This window comes from Mus caroli, chromosome 14 (genome assembly GCF_900094665.2).
Source record: "Mus caroli chromosome 14, CAROLI_EIJ_v1.1, whole genome shotgun sequence".
Lineage (NCBI taxonomy): Eukaryota > Metazoa > Chordata > Mammalia > Rodentia > Muridae > Mus > Mus caroli.
Genome location: NC_034583.1, coordinates 77,285,310 through 77,302,061, shown reverse-complemented (window position 1 = coordinate 77,302,061; position 16,752 = coordinate 77,285,310). Strand labels below are relative to the sequence as shown.

The window sequence follows — 16,752 nt, the reverse complement described above, 5'->3', positions numbered from 1 at the left end:
AGAGGCCCATTGGACTTGCAAACTTTATATGCCCCAATATAGGGGAATGCCAGGGCCAAAAGAATGGGAATGGGTGTGTTGGGAAGTGGGGGGCACTATGGGGGACTTTTGGGATAGCCTTGGAAATGTAATTGAGGAAAATATGTAATAAAAATATTTAAAAAAAATTTGCTGTGCCTTGACTTCCTCCAGTGTCTGTGATTATCCAGTCATATGGATATGCAGAGGCATTGTAGGTTTTATAATTCTTACTGATGCAGGGACAATTTTAATGTACCAGCACTCAACAATCATGCAGTAGGGAGTGTGAGGCAATTAACAGTTACCAGTTACCAGGGAGAAAATCATGCTTCATTGTTGGCTACTAGAGAGAGGTGAACTATGGATTAAGTAACATGCTCTGATGCGTTATTGTGGTCTGCAATGTGTAAGAGGGTAAGAAAGCTGGCTTAACACTTTGAATGACAAACCTTGATAAATTTGAGGACACTATGGCAAATTGAAACTCTTGCATTGTGCCCACTTTGGGGTCTCACCCACCTCTGTCGTTATGAAGTTTTCCCTTATTTCTAAACTTTTATAGCAGTTTAATCCTGTCTTTTCTTTTATGGTGGTCATAAAATTATTCAGCCTTCTTTTAATATACAGCTGCTGCGTTTGACTCTCCGATCTCCCGGAGCCCTGAATTCCACTGTGTGCAGAGTATTTCCTTTTATTGGTTTTTAAATTTTCTTGCTGCACTCTTCGTATGAATAGTTATTCTCATATTGGTGTGATGGCATTTTAAGCTTGGAATTGATAAGTTTGTTCCTCCTTTCCTAATCTTAAATAGTGCAATTAAGTTCCTTTCTAACTATGCTGATTGTCAGGCCCCAAAATCCAAGGTTTTTAAAAAATAACCTTTCATCGCATGTCAGTGCTGTCAGACACTCAACCCCGCTTATGCACCTAATCTGTGTTTTCCACTAAGCATGCGCACCCTACCCTATAATCACCAATGGCAGCAATTGTGACCTGCTTTGAAAATCAGGAGGCCATTACCTGACAAAAATCTTACATTTAAGTAATGTTTTTGTCCCTGAAGATACTTGCTGTTCTGTGGCAACAATCTCGGTTCTTCAGACGGCATCCATTTAATGAAAAAGCATGTGTGTGCTATCTCATGTCTGTGTGTGCATCCTTGCAGGAAGTTCATCCTGGCTTAGTGTCCTCCCTAGGGAAGAATGTTTCAGGGTTGATAGAATGGTCCTACAGGTCTCATGCAGGAAGCAATGTTTACTGTTGCTGCGGGCTGGTCTTTTAAGGTGGTCAGCCAAAAGCCAAATAATAAGTCCAAATAAAATCCAACAGAACATCGAGCAGTTGCTAGAGGCAAAGAAAAGCATCAGTCTAGACTTCTGCAATAGCTTTGAGTCAAGCAGAAATGTGTGTGTGAGCCCTGGCCTGGCCGAGGAAGCTGCTGTGTAATCCGGAGCCAGCAGAGCACAAATGCTGGTGCCTATTAGTATCTGCAGATTTTAGTAGTTCTGCTAATCTTCCTTTTATAAAAATGAGCCACTCCATAGGGCTGCACTGTTTTTGCAGTTTGCTTGATTTGCAGCATCCATATGGCTCTTACCTCCGGGATGGTTTGTTGTGAACCTGCCTCATGAGTGGAGGAAACTTATGTATCTCTTCAGGAATTGTGCATGGCACAGGCCTGCCCTCTTATGCAATAATGATGGGAAGCAAGAAAGCATCAACTGGTATTGTATTTCAGATGTGATAAGATCTAGAAATGCACATGAGCGTGACAGAGTCATACAAACGGTGGGCTTGATTTGGAAACACAGGTTAAGACCAGGTCAGACCCAGTGAGACCATGTTATTGATCTTCACACACTCTTACCTTGAGTGCTAGATTTAAGGGTGGGCATATAAACTCAGCAATCAAAACTCAGCAAACCCAATGTCATATAAACAAGATAAGTGCTTCAGTAATGATGAAAATACCAAAAACTTTAAAACAGTAATACTGTATTTTTTTTCTTTCACCTCAGAGTCCAGTATAGCACTAACTTCATATGATCCTCCACTATAGCACTAACCTTAGGATCTTAGCTTGCACTCCAGGATGATGGCATCTTACTACTGTCTCCTATGCAAGATTCATTCTCTAGCACACATCTTAGGAATATCTAAGGTTTGGAATGTGCCAGCAAACAAAGTTGTATCCCATTCAAAGCTTACACAAATATTCTGGTTTGAATCTTGAGTTCTGTGGACATCACAGAAAAGATCCATCAGTGGGTTGATAATGACAGTATTTTGTGTTGCTGTTCTTATGTTCAATACCTCATAGACAGAGGTGGTGGCTTTTGCATTGTTACATTCGAGATATTTTAAAATCAAAGTTTTCCTATAATGTAGGGAAATTGGAATATCACTATTTGGGTAAGATCATTTAATAACTTTAAAAAAGTCTCATTATTCTGTATTTTAATGTATTTTATATAACTTACTGCCCCATAGAATTTTGTAGTTTCATAATAACTTTATGTGGATAGATGCATAGAACTCAAGAAGTAAGGGACACTCACGTGCTTGATATGATCGTGCAAGGCTTTATTGTGGAGCATCTCAGACAATCTCATCAGCCTTACACCCTTATTGAGGACTACCATACAGGAAAGGATGGGTTTAAGATAATGCCCCTGTCATAGTTTATCTTAACTGCAGATTTGAGCATTGTTCTGAGTTCAAAACACATTTTCTTCACCATTTCTACTGTATCAGTTAACTCACCCATTGCAAGATCAGACTGGAAAGCCTGATTCACATTATTCTTACTTGGTAATCCAAAGACTGAGAGTTTAAGTATCCATAATTTTTCCAGGCATGTGTCCTTTCTCAAAGTTCATGCCACTCCCCAAATAATGACTGTTAATTCAATCCAGTTGTAAAAGAGTTGTTCTAACGCTCTAATAGTTCAGAGAACATCAAAACATAGACTGAGAAACATAGACTGTAGCAGGGGCTGCGGATAGCCTCACCTGAAGCTCTTGTGACAGGCTACATGTCTGGGAAAGGGATCTACTTTGCTGATATGGTGTCTAAAAGTGCAAACTACTGCCACACATCTCAGGGAGACCTGATTGGATTAATACTGTTGGGACAAGTTACCCTTCGAAACATGTACGAACTCAAGCATGCTTCACATATCAGCAAGTTACCCAAGGGCAAGCATAGTGTCAAAGGGTTGGGAAAAACCACCTCTGACCCTTCGGCCAGCATCACCCTGGAAGGTATAGAGGTTCCACTGGGAACAGAGATCCCATCTGGTGTTAATGGCACCTGCCTGCTGTATAACGAATACATGAATACATTGTGTACCACATTGCTCAGGTGAATCTGAAATACCTGCTGACACTCAAGTTCAATTTTAAGACGTCCCTGTGATAAAGTTCGAGGGGAGGGTATGCCCAGCACCCAGGGCCTAGTGGGTAATTCCCCCTAGTGCCTCTGTACCAGACACCACAAAACCTCAGTCATGCTGCCGCCGAAGAGTGGCACCCTCACCAAATCTCCTTAGGAAGGGTTTTATACAGGCAAGTTAAAGGGCTCTGGTTTCAACTCCCTTGTCCATATTGCGCTGGGGGAGGACGGTTGTTTGTGGTTTTATCCTACCAGCCACAGCCCCGATAGATGCAGCTGGCAGTAGAGCAAAAGCAGGGGAGACTGTTTTGTTTTTGTTGTTTGCCTAGATTAGTCCCGAGGGAAGAAACTTGCCATGTCACAGTCACAATGTCTGCCTTACTGGCTTCCCCAGGGATGGAAAAATGTGCATCCTCCCTTCTTTCAAGGGTTCATCTTTGGTTTTATTTTGGCAAAATGTTAAGCATTTATTTTGAGCTAAAGATAAAAACTAATTTCTTACTATAAAAAAAAGCACTGCTAAAGAGAGATGCTGATGAAAAGGCAATTCTGTAAGTGGGGTTTCTTCTTCTAAACAACAGCTACATTTTTGCTTGAGATTGCAATCTGAATAAATAATTTGAGACTATGTCAACTGGCATGATTATGGATATATTCCAGAAGAGATTACGTTCTGCTCTTGCTTATAGTTAAGCAAACAGAGCATAATGTAAAATGGCAATGGCCTAGGCAAGATGGAGTTGTGTTTTTTGTTTTTCAAAATCTAAGAAAATTTCAAGGCTGATATGGTATCAACATTCAGATTTCTTCTGTCCCAGTGATATGTTATTTGCTTTAATCTTTTATTCTTAAGGTGACCTGATGGCTCAGAATGGCTAGTCTAGTTTCGATCACTGTGCTGACATTCAGAAAACAAGAAGGTGTAGCAAATACAGAAGAGAGCAAAGAACAGCACAGGTACCCCTCAATCAAATGTATATATATTCTCAAATAGTCAATATATATATGAATATATAAGAATATATATATAAGAGAATATATATATGATCTTGCATGGCTGATCTTACATGATATACATGTATGATTATCATGATATACATGTATACATCATTTTAGCATGAAATACAAGGCTGTATTTTGGGGCATCTCATCTCCCTCTCTATATATACCCTTTACATATATCATATTGGACAAGTGGAGGAACATGGACATATCTAAGGGTAAGGGAAGCTGGTGGACTTAACTATTCTGAACAACTGGATATCAAGCAAAAAAATCAAAAAGAGAAGAACAATTGTTGGTATAATTCTAACAGTCTCACATAAACAATTGTCAGAATATTGAAAAATTCTCATTTCCTAAATTCTGAATAACCTTATCAAAGGTGATCACCTCTGAGGCACTCAAACTATTCACCATCAAGCATTTAAAATTTTAAGTGCCAGGGTTTGCATCTATCTTTCAGGTTTTTATCTTTGGTTAAGTTTTTGCTTTTATTATTCAATCACTTTCTTAGCACATCATTAGGCTAAAGTTTTCTTCTTGTTTTCTATCTATTAGTTAGCTTGTTTTAATTTTATCTTGTTTTTTTATCTCTAAAGATAAAAATTAAATGCAATTTGACTAGATAATATGTTACACTTTACAACTCCTGTAATTCTTTTCTTTTCTCCTTCTGATTTCACAACATTTAAGTATTACCAAGTTCTTTGCAGATTATTTTTACAAATTTCAAAAAAGCATATCAAAATAATAGAATTTCTAATTTTGATATTATAGCATTTTTTGGATCATGTAGGTATTCATTACATCAACTCCATGGAGATCAAATGTCTAGAGAAGATGAGTTCCTTGTAATTTAAGAATGAAGTGTTAATTATGTTGGAAGCTGCACAATATTTATGATCCATTGCTCTCCCCCTTTTCTAGGAGGAATTCTTAAACAGCAAGGTGCATTAACTGGGAATTTGTCTATTTAGGTAAATAAATTTTATAGACTTGGAACACAATAATACTAAGACATGCAATAACTACTACACATGAATTAAATTCTAATGGCCAAATAGTTAAGATCTTTGATGATACTCGTTATTAGTGCTATGGCAACAAATCCCTCTTTGACCTTTAGATTAATAGACCATTTTGTTCACAACATGGCTAAGAGTAGAGTCCATTTGGCACTATTCTGTTCAATTTATTCTTTTACAATTAATTGCAAGTCTAAGATAGTGCTATAGTATTGCAAACTGTCAGGAGATGGTATAATAAGTAGAATCAGTTACAATGGGTCAACCTACCCCTGTCACAAAGTATTCTGTTTCTCTGAAGTGGATGCCCACTTTCAAAAGTTCTGACATGACTCCCTCTGTTATTTGACTTTACCTGGATGAGAACTGTAAGTCTGTCAAGCCTTTGATCCCCAACACAAACAGCTATTTTTAAATCATTCAGATAAAGGATGAATCTATGCTTATGGAAGCTATACTTGTAGCAGTAAATTGTAACAATGCAGCCAAGATTAATGAGGTGGGGCCACAGAGATTTCGATCTTGCATAAATAAAAAATAGAATAAAAATCTGTTTTAAGGTTAGTCCAGGGGGGCTAAGCAAGATCCTTATATCTTCTGGATCTTATTAATGTTCCCTCTGGATAATTGCTGCTACATAAGCTGAATTTATCTGCCAACTAGAAAGAACTAAATCAATAGAATTGGCCAAAAGAAAGAAAGCATATGATTCTCTTGACTGTACAATTCATTGCCTAAACTGATAACAAGTAAATAACATTGACATACAGCCACTCTTGCCATACATGAGAAACTGAGATAGCTAAATGTTGCAGTGATTTTGGGAGCTGTATTACTTGTTCTGATTAACATGAAGATGTTATCATGTCTCTCAAAGTCCTAATGATAATACATACATTTTCCTAAAACTGGACTAATTTTGGACTAATTTTGGACTTTCAGATCTAAATCCCTTTCCTTAAAATTTGGGTTTAATATTTACAATATTCCTAATCACCATAGAATCAAACAGATTTTAAATGCTATTATATGGCCACATAATGTTATAGTACTTAGTGTTCATTAATTTTGTTTGTGGCTGAGTTTTACAGTTTGGCTCTCTTCATATTTTGTTGTTATAAAATAAATAAAGATTTATATAAAAACACCAATAGCGCAAGCATGATATATTTTTTTTCCTGGAATGAGAAAAGTTTTGTAATCTGCAATTACGTCAAGGATTGTTTATAATATGCACTAGATATTCGGTTATAATAGCAACTCTTAAGGCCTCTGTGAATGACGTTTTAAAGCCACTATGAATATGCATGGTCAGAAAAATTTCTCTTCTTGCTTGGAAAAGGTCAAGTAGAAGCATTTCTCCAAAAACCCTTTAGTCGCTTGAGGAAATGTAATGGGGCAGTCCACTGTTCCTTTCTTAAAAAGGCATCTTGTTCTAAAGAAAGGTTTGGAGATCCACAACAGTGGTACAAAAAGAGGGCTACTCGGTAAAGACCTAGCTTATAATAGTTCACCAGCTGGGACAGTAGGAAAACAAATCTACAAAGAAGCATGACGGCTTGGAGAAGTGACTTTGCTACCATAGCTGATGACTTAGGTTCAATCCCGGGGACTCAGATGGTGAGTAGAGAGAATCAACTCCTACAAGTTGTTCTCTGACCTTACACACAGAAAAAAAAAAACATTTAAATTGATGAATATTTTAACTTATTATTTTAAGTAGGGGCTAGGGACCAGGAACACACATTCAAGCTGCATCATGAGGACTCTCATATAGACCCAGACACAATATGGCTCACCTACTCACACAAAGCTAATTGAAGGTAAAACCAAGGTATTAAGCATAACTTGTTATACCCTTGCTAGTGGCCACTTTGCTACAGGCGATCATTTTTACTACTGGTGGGAGTCAGTGATAGGTTCAGAATTATTGCTTGATAATGACACCATTACTGTGTGTCACTACTGTATTTGGTCTTGGGGCTATTTGTAACTTGTTTGATTCCCAGCACAGAGCGGTAACTGAACAGGCTATTCTAAATGTGCACATTTGTTATCCAGACACTATAGATCAGGGTCAGCTGGGAAGCAACAGACAGTACATTCAGGGCTGTTGTACTCATGTTGAGTTATGTCTGCTCACCCAACCCAACACCATTCACTCTTGGCAATTTCAGATGGCACTGGCCTGTATGCCAGTAATTTGTGCATATTCATGATTGAATGTAGGTCCGGTAAGGGAAGCCATATGGTTTGCCGTTCATGTCTGATGCATTTGCGAAGTAACAGATGCAAAATTGAGCACACCTGGAATTCAGAGGCAGAAGCCCTGACAGAGCAATCTGTTATGTAACACTATATATGCTGGAAGATTTGTGGGGACAAACTCCCTACAGAAACAACCTGCCTGCATATAACCCTTGTCTTCATACATAACCTACACTGGGCTGTTGGGCATTTATTTTTCATAGCTGGCTACATTTATACTCTCATTAGTTTTCTATGACAAATGAGTAAATATGGCAGCCCATAGTTTATTTGAGGGAGTAAAAAGAATGGGAGGTATAATTTGCAAATGCAGGCATTGCCTTCAGTATATTATTTTGCAATAATGTGGTAATGTTTCTATGGAAATAGAGCACACTTGCATATGGATGGTAGTATGTCTGAGTATTGCTGAATTTTATGTAAATAAATGTGATAGCTTCTTCTGCATTATGCTTTTGCTTTACTGATAGTATGAATCCCTCTGTGGCAGAGGTAGGGAGTGTTGCTGAATGTCATGTGGACTGTATACTTGCGTTACTTAAGTCAAATATGACTATATAAAGCTGGAGTCTAGGCACAGTTGGGCTTCGGCACAATATAACTCTAGTATATTTGGTAGTTCAAAGTATTCTTAGATTTTTATCTCTGGCTAAGTTACTCTGGCTAAGAAGGAGAATGAGAGAGAGAGAGAGAGAGAGAGAGAGAGAGAGAGAGAGAGAGTTAGTTTAGCCTCATAGGAAAATAGACATTTTATGATCCAAGGACCTTTGATTTAAGCAGTATGATGTATGATGAACAGTTCAATGGCCACCTGAGAATTCACCAACCCATTCTGGAAGAAACTGGAATTTAATTTTTTTTTTGTATGTGAGAAACAATAGAACAAAGGAAAAGCAAAGATAATTACCATGGCCAATGGTTTTGCTCCAGTAGCCAGCAATTGTGTTAGGTTAAAGGAAGGCTTCCATAGATAAAGAAGAGATTACTAGTGTTGGTACGTTGTGCAGTTTAGCCTAAGAATTATAATAAAAGGAGTATCATTATTCATCTAATATTATGCTTTAATAGTAATTATAAAACTCAACAATGGTCCTCTTTATTAATGTAGAGATAAAATTTTAGAAACTTCTCGAAAGTAGAGAGACACCAAGGAGAAAATGGGACCGAGGAAGATAAGTTTATACAGATAAGAATATGTATACCTTGGGGAGCAAGAGCAAGACAAGCCCATGGGAGAAACCACATCACATTAACATTAACCCAAGAGTAAATATAGTCTGAAGCAAAATAAATAAATAAATAAATAATACCCTCCCCAAATGCAGTGCTAGATCTTGATTCATCTTCCACCCAATCCTGCCTTGGTAATAGGAATATACTTCATAACAACAGCATTGTATTAGGAATGAAATGATCATGTTTTCAGGGGATAGTAGACATGTAATGATCTTCACTTTGAGAAAAGCCTGAAGAGAATGCAAGAGACTTTATCCCTACAAATAACGTAACTGAAGGAAAGTCTGGGGCTTTTACATGTCTGCATGTAAAGTGAGACTGTGCAGCAGTGGCTTATGGGGTGCTGCTGACTCATGGCTCCTCCTTCTCACTCTGATTACGACAACATCCTGTATGTTTCCTTGCTTCAAATCTTCATCACCATTCCTGCTTCAAAGAGAAGCCAAGAAGCCCTTTCTTGGTACTATTGGAGAACCCTGAAATGTACAGAGAAATGTTGGTATCTCCTATTTGAGTTTTCCTCTTGTGTAATTGCTATCCCAGCTATACAATCCTCACAGTTCTGTATGTTCATCTCATAGTATTGGCATTTAGGGTACAGTTACTGACATGTGTATTTTGTCCTCTCTGTAATTAAACTGTCAACATTACTGTGCCTAGAGTAGTTAAAAAGATCTGGATTATTTTTTAAAAACACATTTATTTATTTAATACATTTGTCAAACATTCATATAGCACCCATCTCTGTGCTCAGAACTATTCTTTACATTTAACCAATATTTAAGTCTCAAAGACACAATAAGATATTTTATGGTGGGCTGAGAGGAAATTAATTTCAATTATCCAGATTATTGAAGAATTTGTAGTTTATATTGGGGATGGAGTGGAGTTTCAAAAAGTACCTGAAACCTACATTATTCAGCATCCCTTACAAGAAATCATAGCTACAGTTCTCAAAGTCCATGTGTGAGCTTTCAGAAATCTCATTCATCATATCACTTATTTAATGATAGTGATGAAATATATAATATTATAATATTATATAGTTAGCATATACAATTGTATTTATACATATTTAACATATCACAATTATATATAATGAAAATAGAATTATCTCACTTCCTTTCTTTTGTCTCTCTAAATACTCTTATGTAGCCTCCACCCCCAGACTCAAATTGATAACTCTTGCTCTTTGATTATTAGTCTTAGGTGTGTGTGTGTGTACCAACGTATAAATATAACCTTGTATTTGTTTTTGTTGTTGTGTTTATGTGATTTTAGGTTTGACCACTTTGCATAAGATAACCGATAAGGGGGCTCATCCTGAGGAGAAAGTAACTAGGTAACTCTTTTTCCCCACAGTCGATAATTGCCTATCATTCTTTGTCTAGTAGTCGGAGCTCACATCATCTCCCCTCTTTTCATGTTAACACATCTATCATTCTGTTCTTGTTTATGCATCCATTGCTATCAGAGTGTTTCACAATATACTTCCTCATATTCCAGCTCCTACAATCTTTCATTCCTTCTCCCTGATGTTCAGGAGTCAAAGATGCAAGAACTATGGAAGCATCCATTAGGGCTGGGTTTCCCATGATCCTTTGATATCTGCCTTGTGGTTTTCTGTGATGGCTTCCATTTGCTGTTAGGAGAGGCTTCTTTTCTTTAAAAAAAATTTATTTACTTATTTATTTTTTACACATATTTTATGCTCCCCCTGTCCAACCTCTGACTTTTCCATATCCCATACCCTCTTCCTACCCCCTTATCCCCACATGGATGTCCCTCCCCCACCCCCCCCCACCCCACCTGACCTATAAACTCCCTGGTACCTCTAGTCTCTTGAAGGTTAGGCACATCATTTCCGATTGAACCCAGACTTGGCAGTCATCTACTGTATGTGTGTTGGGGGCCTCATATCAGCTGGTGTATGCTGTCTGTTTGGTGGTCCAGTGTTTGAGAGTTCTAGGGTGTCCAGATTACTTGAGACTGCTGGTCCTCCTACAGGATCGTCCTTCTCCTCAGCTTCTTTCAGCCTTTCCCTAATTCAGGAACAGAGGTCAGCTGCTTCTGTCCATTGGTTAGGTGCAAATATCTGTATTTGAGTCTTTCAGCTGCTTGCTGGGTCTTCCAGAGTGCAGTCATGCTAGGTACCCTTTTGTGAGAATTCCATAGCCTCAGTAATAGTGTCAGGCCTTGGGACTTTCCTTTGAACTGGAATCCACTTTGGATCTGTTGCTGGCCCCTCTTTTCCTCAGGCTCCTTAGGAGAGGCTTCTTATCTGTGGGTAAAAGGACAAGATATGGAATGAAGTAAAGAATTGTTTTGGTCTAGCACAGTAGTGATAGTAGATTCTTTTCTAATGCCAATGACTGCATTAGCCCCAGAAGCTGTATCTGGTTTCAGAATGTTTTAAGTACAAGATTTCCCTACTTTTGAGTGAGCCTTAAGTCCAAATGGATAGCTTGTGGTTACTACTGTCAAGGGAATAATGTGTATTATTAATTGACAAATTTGTTTTAATAATGGAAAGACCCCCAGCAGCATCCATAATGAGCAATGGTAGGGGTGAAATCACCTGTTGGCTAGTGTTTATCATAATTTCTTCATTTTTGGTTTGGGTTTTATGTTGTAACTAGTTGTAAGAAACTAAAATATTTACTGTGCAAAATGGGTGCAGAATGGAAATTATCAATGTTTGTATACAAGAATTTGAATTAAAAATTGGTTCTGAAAATGTATGTAAAGAGCAATAGTAAAAAGTAGAGCTGGAGCTAGGCAGTGGTGGCACACGCCTTTAATCCCAGCACCAGATTTCTGAGTTCAAGGCTAGCCTGGTCCACAAAGTGAGTTCCAGGATAGCCAGGGCTATACAGAGAAACTATCTTGAAAACAGCACCCCCCCAACCACCACCAAAAAACCCCCCAAAAACCAGTAGAGCTGGAAGTGGTGAATCTGACCTTCAATCCCAGTACTTGGAAGGTAGAGGCAGCTTGTCTCTGTCAGGTAGAGTACAGCCATGGATACATATTGAGACCATATCTTGAAAAAACCATAATCCATAAAAAATGAAAAAAACATTAAAAATGATTCAGAGTGCAATGAGAATAGACAGAAAGTGTGAGCTCTAGCCACGCCTCTCTTGATGTCAGTTATCTAGACAAGGAGTTAAGCTTGGGGCTTTGTCTAATCTACAGCTAAGTTCAGATCCTCTCAAAAATGTCACAGATCTAGATAGACCTAGTGAACAAAACATTCTATCGTGAGATTCACATGACAGTATAGAAGGGCAGAGGAACGTGACCTCTCTTGGTTGTTTATCAGATCACCTATTTCATGATAGTGATCATATATATATGTATATATATTTATATTTAATATATTAGATTGTTATATGTATGTATGTATGTATATATATATATATACATATATATATATATATATATAATTACTTCACTTTCTCCTTTTCCTCTCTCCAATTCCACCCCAGCCCACAGTCTCAATGGATAGCTCTTTTCCTTTATTTGATTATTACTCTTGTGTGTGTGTGTGTGTGTGTGTGTGTGTGTGTGTACCAATGTATAAATATAACCTGCTATTTGTTTTTGTTGTTGTGTTTATATGGCTTTAGGTCTCATCACTTTGCATTGGACAATCCATAGGAGAACAATTTTCACGGTCACTTTCTTCTGTCCTTCTATACTGTCATGTGAATCATGATCTTGATCATGAAATTCTTGATCATGAAAACTGCTATGAAGAAATTAAAATATGATGACCACCTAAGGGTTAGTGGTCAGTAGAGTTTCTTTAAAAGGGTGACATTGAAAAATTACTAGATGACAAAAGAAATGCTGACCTGTCAAGTATTTGGGAGGAGAGAATGCCTGGAGAGAAAGCAAAAGGTAAAGAAAATCTAAGACAAGAATTATTTTTAGAGAATCAAACAATAAAGGGTGATGATTTTATCTAGCCTGAGATAGTACAGAATTTAAATAAAAATATGTGCTGTGAATCACAGTGTCAATTTTGAACGCTATTACCTTTCAGGAGGAGGAAAATACTCGAGTTGGATTAATTTCCCCACCTTTTCCAGTAGGTTATCAAAATGGACTTTTAACGTTAACCTATATTGCTTAACAGTATAATGATACTGTCCCAAGTTAATGTCACTGTTGCTCTGATGACCAAAGCAACTTGGGGAGCAAAGGGTCTCCTTGGTTTACTGTTCCACGTGACTATTCATCATCAACAGAAGTCAGGACAGAAACTCAAACAGAGCAGAAACGTGGAGGTAATAGCTGATGCACAGGCCATGGAGGTGTGCTGCTTACTGGCTTGCTCCACATGGCTCGCTCAACCTACTTGTCTTTATTTTTTTTATAAAGCCCATGACCATCAGGGATGGCTTTCCCCATTAATTATCAACTAAGAGTCTGCTTTACAAGGTGCCTATACACAAATCTATGGAGGAAATTCTTTAATTTATAATTATCTCCTTTTAGATGACTACAGCTTGTGTCAAGTTGTCATAAAACTGGCCACCACATGTACTTAATTCATTTATGTTTAAATTATTTGTCAAACAGATTTTTGCATGGAATCAATACTTTTTACTTGCCTATTGCTTTTACTTCTACTGGAAGTTCAGGGATTCAAAGGAAACTTAATCTGTGTTTCCTTAAAACCATGTTGGCTATGTCTCTAGCTTTATAAAATCATTTTCTCTTTTCCTTTACCCATATTTCCTATATGTCCAACTTGAATATATGTCTAGAATTGTGCTCATCACATGACAATGCTAGCTATTTTTCCTTAACCACTTGTTTGTTTGTTTGTTTGTTTATTTATTTATTTATTTATTTATTTATTTCTACATTAACCATCTGGCTTATGGTCAATGGACAGGTTTATTCAGTCCCAGAGTCAAAGCGTCAACGTCTATTGAACCTATGTGACCCACACTGTGCCACCTCAGGAGGCACACGAGCTGAGGTATCTTTGAGGACAGGAGGTTAAGGCTACTTTCTAGCAACCCCGCTGCACTGAAGTGCAGGGGGTGGCTCTATCCTGGAGACGAACCCAGATCCCCAAGCTTCAGGAGCTGGCCCTTGCTCGTAGCTGCTCGTAGCTTCTGTGGCATGTTCTCCTGGCTCTTTCTGCAGCTTCATGTGGCTCACAGAATGGCAGTGGGAGAAGGTAGGAGACTGGGGGCGGTGGGGGGGGGCACCTCAGGACTACAGGGACTCTGCATTAGCGATCCTGATGTAGCCTCTGCAGCTGCTCTCAGGAATGTCCTACCATCAAATACACGAAGCAGACTTGTTCCCCATTGCTTCAGCCTGGCTCTACACTGCTCACGTTTCGATGGGCACACTGTTCTCTGCGAGGCAGAGGCTCTGCCCTGGAGTGGTTGAGCTCAGTGCAGCGCTCCAGGATGAAGGCTAGGTTCTCAGACATGGCTTGACCCACTCAGAAGCCCATTTGTAGCTTCTTCCGGGGAGGTTGGGAGCCAAAGAGGACAGGCATTTGCTGCCTGAAAGACATGGTGTGGAGGCTAGAGGCCTGGGAGGGTGGTGTAGCCACAGGTCCTGGAGTGTCCCTCTGAAGTGGCAGCTTGGCCATGTAGTCCCAGAGGGTCTGTCAGCGTTCACGCTGCACACCTTGGGCCCACAGCTCCAGTGTCAACTCCTGGGAGGGTGGAATCCTGGGTGGCTGAGGACAGGCCTCTGAGGTAGAGAGGTCTTGGCTACGAGGGTCACTGCTGTCATCTGGGGAGTCCAAGTAGCTTATGAATGAGGAGAAGATGCTAGACAGTTGAGTCTGCGGCTTGGGCCACTTGGACTGTGTCTGTTGCCTGGAGGTTGATGTCTCTTCCACCAGGCAGCTGCCTGGCCTTCCCAGGCTTCTGCCAAGCCTTCAGTGAGCTCAGCTGCACCCGGCACTGGCCTGAGAGGTCCAAGAAGGCATGGATGCCTGGCCCACTTGGGGGTGCTGTCGCCCTGGGTGCAGGGCGCTCTGGTGCTGGGTGCTCAGTTGGAGGCTTGCTGGAGGCATAGGTGCTAGTAGAAGATATCTCTGTCTGCTGAGGACTGGAAGACCATCAGCCCCGGGGCAGAGGCACAAAGCGGGGCAGTGGCCCGACCTCTGACTGGTGCCTCCAGACATTCCTGCAGCTGCTGCAGCCTCTTGGGTTCCAGCGAGAGGGGGGGGGTAGAGGGTGCTGGGAGGGGGGAGGAGGCAGAGAGGGAGTCAGTGATGGAGGGCAGAGACTGAGGAGACCCCTCCAGCTTCGGCACGAAAGTCCCCTCTCTTGCTATATGAAGCACCTGAAGCTGTCCACCCTGGCTCCCCAGTAGCATGGGTCATGGATGGCCAGGGCTAGCTGGGGGTAGCAGGCAGGTTGTTTTATTTTTAATTTTGAGTAATAAATTATCTATCATTTGCTAGTTATAATATTTTGTTTGTTTTTCTGTTGTAATTTTTACTTCTTCTAAAATCTTGTAAAATTCTTTTCTTGTCATAGAAATATACTTTTTACATATCTCTCTTTTTTATTTTATTTTTAGTATTAGGAATTATGGAAGATATGAAGATTTTAGTCGTAAGCCGTAGATCTTGAATTTTTTCCAAGACATTGTAACATAGACTACTTTCAATATATTTCCTAGTACTTTGTACAGTCAAGAATTTGAAAACTTTCTTCTAGCCCATTATGAGAACAAATCTTAGTTGTTTTCTTATTGCATTGAAAATTTTTGTGAGACCAATAAATTAATATCCTATAATAAATTGTATTAGCTAATTGCTATTGATGTTGACTAGATTAAAAACTTTTCTTCCCATTAATTGTATTTATTTGAATCTGAGAGCTGAGAGCTTTTAAGTCTTTCTTTCTTCCTTCCTTCCTTCCTTTCTTTCTTTCTTTCTTTCTTTCTTTCTTTCTTTCTTTCTTTCTTTCTTTCTTTCTTTATTCATTCTTTATAAAACATTCTCAAACATGTTTATTTCAGAAAAGCATGCCTATAAGAAAATGTACTTTATCAACACATTAATTTTAAAGAAGGTTGATATAAACTGGTGTTTAAATAATCACAGCGAATATTGTTTCTTAAAATAAATATTGGAAGTATGAATGCCATAGTAGATTGGATTATTGTTCTCATTTTTTATGCTCTCAACCTGAATATCAAAAAAACATGTTTATTTTATGTATATCTTTGTAGTATCTGAGATAATCAAAGTAGTACATGAAATCTACCTCCTTGTTAAGTTGACTTTAGACATGGCCATGTGTACTGTGTGAGCCAATAAACTGTGAAAGTCAGCAGAAGCGGTTAATGTGTTACCTGTCATTCACCTTTTGCCTGTCCCAGATAGATTTTTGCCTCAGATGGTGAAGAAATGGATGGATCTGAATTTGGAGAGACCTTGACACCACTGAAGATCAGCTGCATTGTGATTGGCACCAAAACCCACCATTAAGTAAAACAAACCAACCAAATAAGCAAAACAAGTTTACTGCTATAGCTCACTGAGATCTTAAGTTTGTTGTCATAGTATTGATATGCAGCTTTAGATTTTGATTATTATTTCTTTTTTTAAAAAAGATTTATTCATTTACGTATATTTACTCAAGAAGGTGGACTCCAGAAAGTCAAATAACCCCATTAAAAAAATGGGGCTCAGAACTGAACAAAGAATTCCCACCTGAGGAATACCGAATGGCAGAGAAGCACCTGAAAAAATGTTCAACATCCTTAATCATCAGGGAAATGCAAATCAAAACAACCCTGAGATTCCACC

General features: G+C 38.8%; 1 pseudogene; it reads right to left on the bottom strand.

Annotated features, from left to right (window-relative positions):
- Nucleotides 1-14,418: 14,418 nt before the first annotated feature.
- Nucleotides 14,419-15,308, bottom strand: LOC110308987 (annotated as a pseudogene).
- Nucleotides 15,309-16,752: the final 1,444 nt, after the last annotated feature.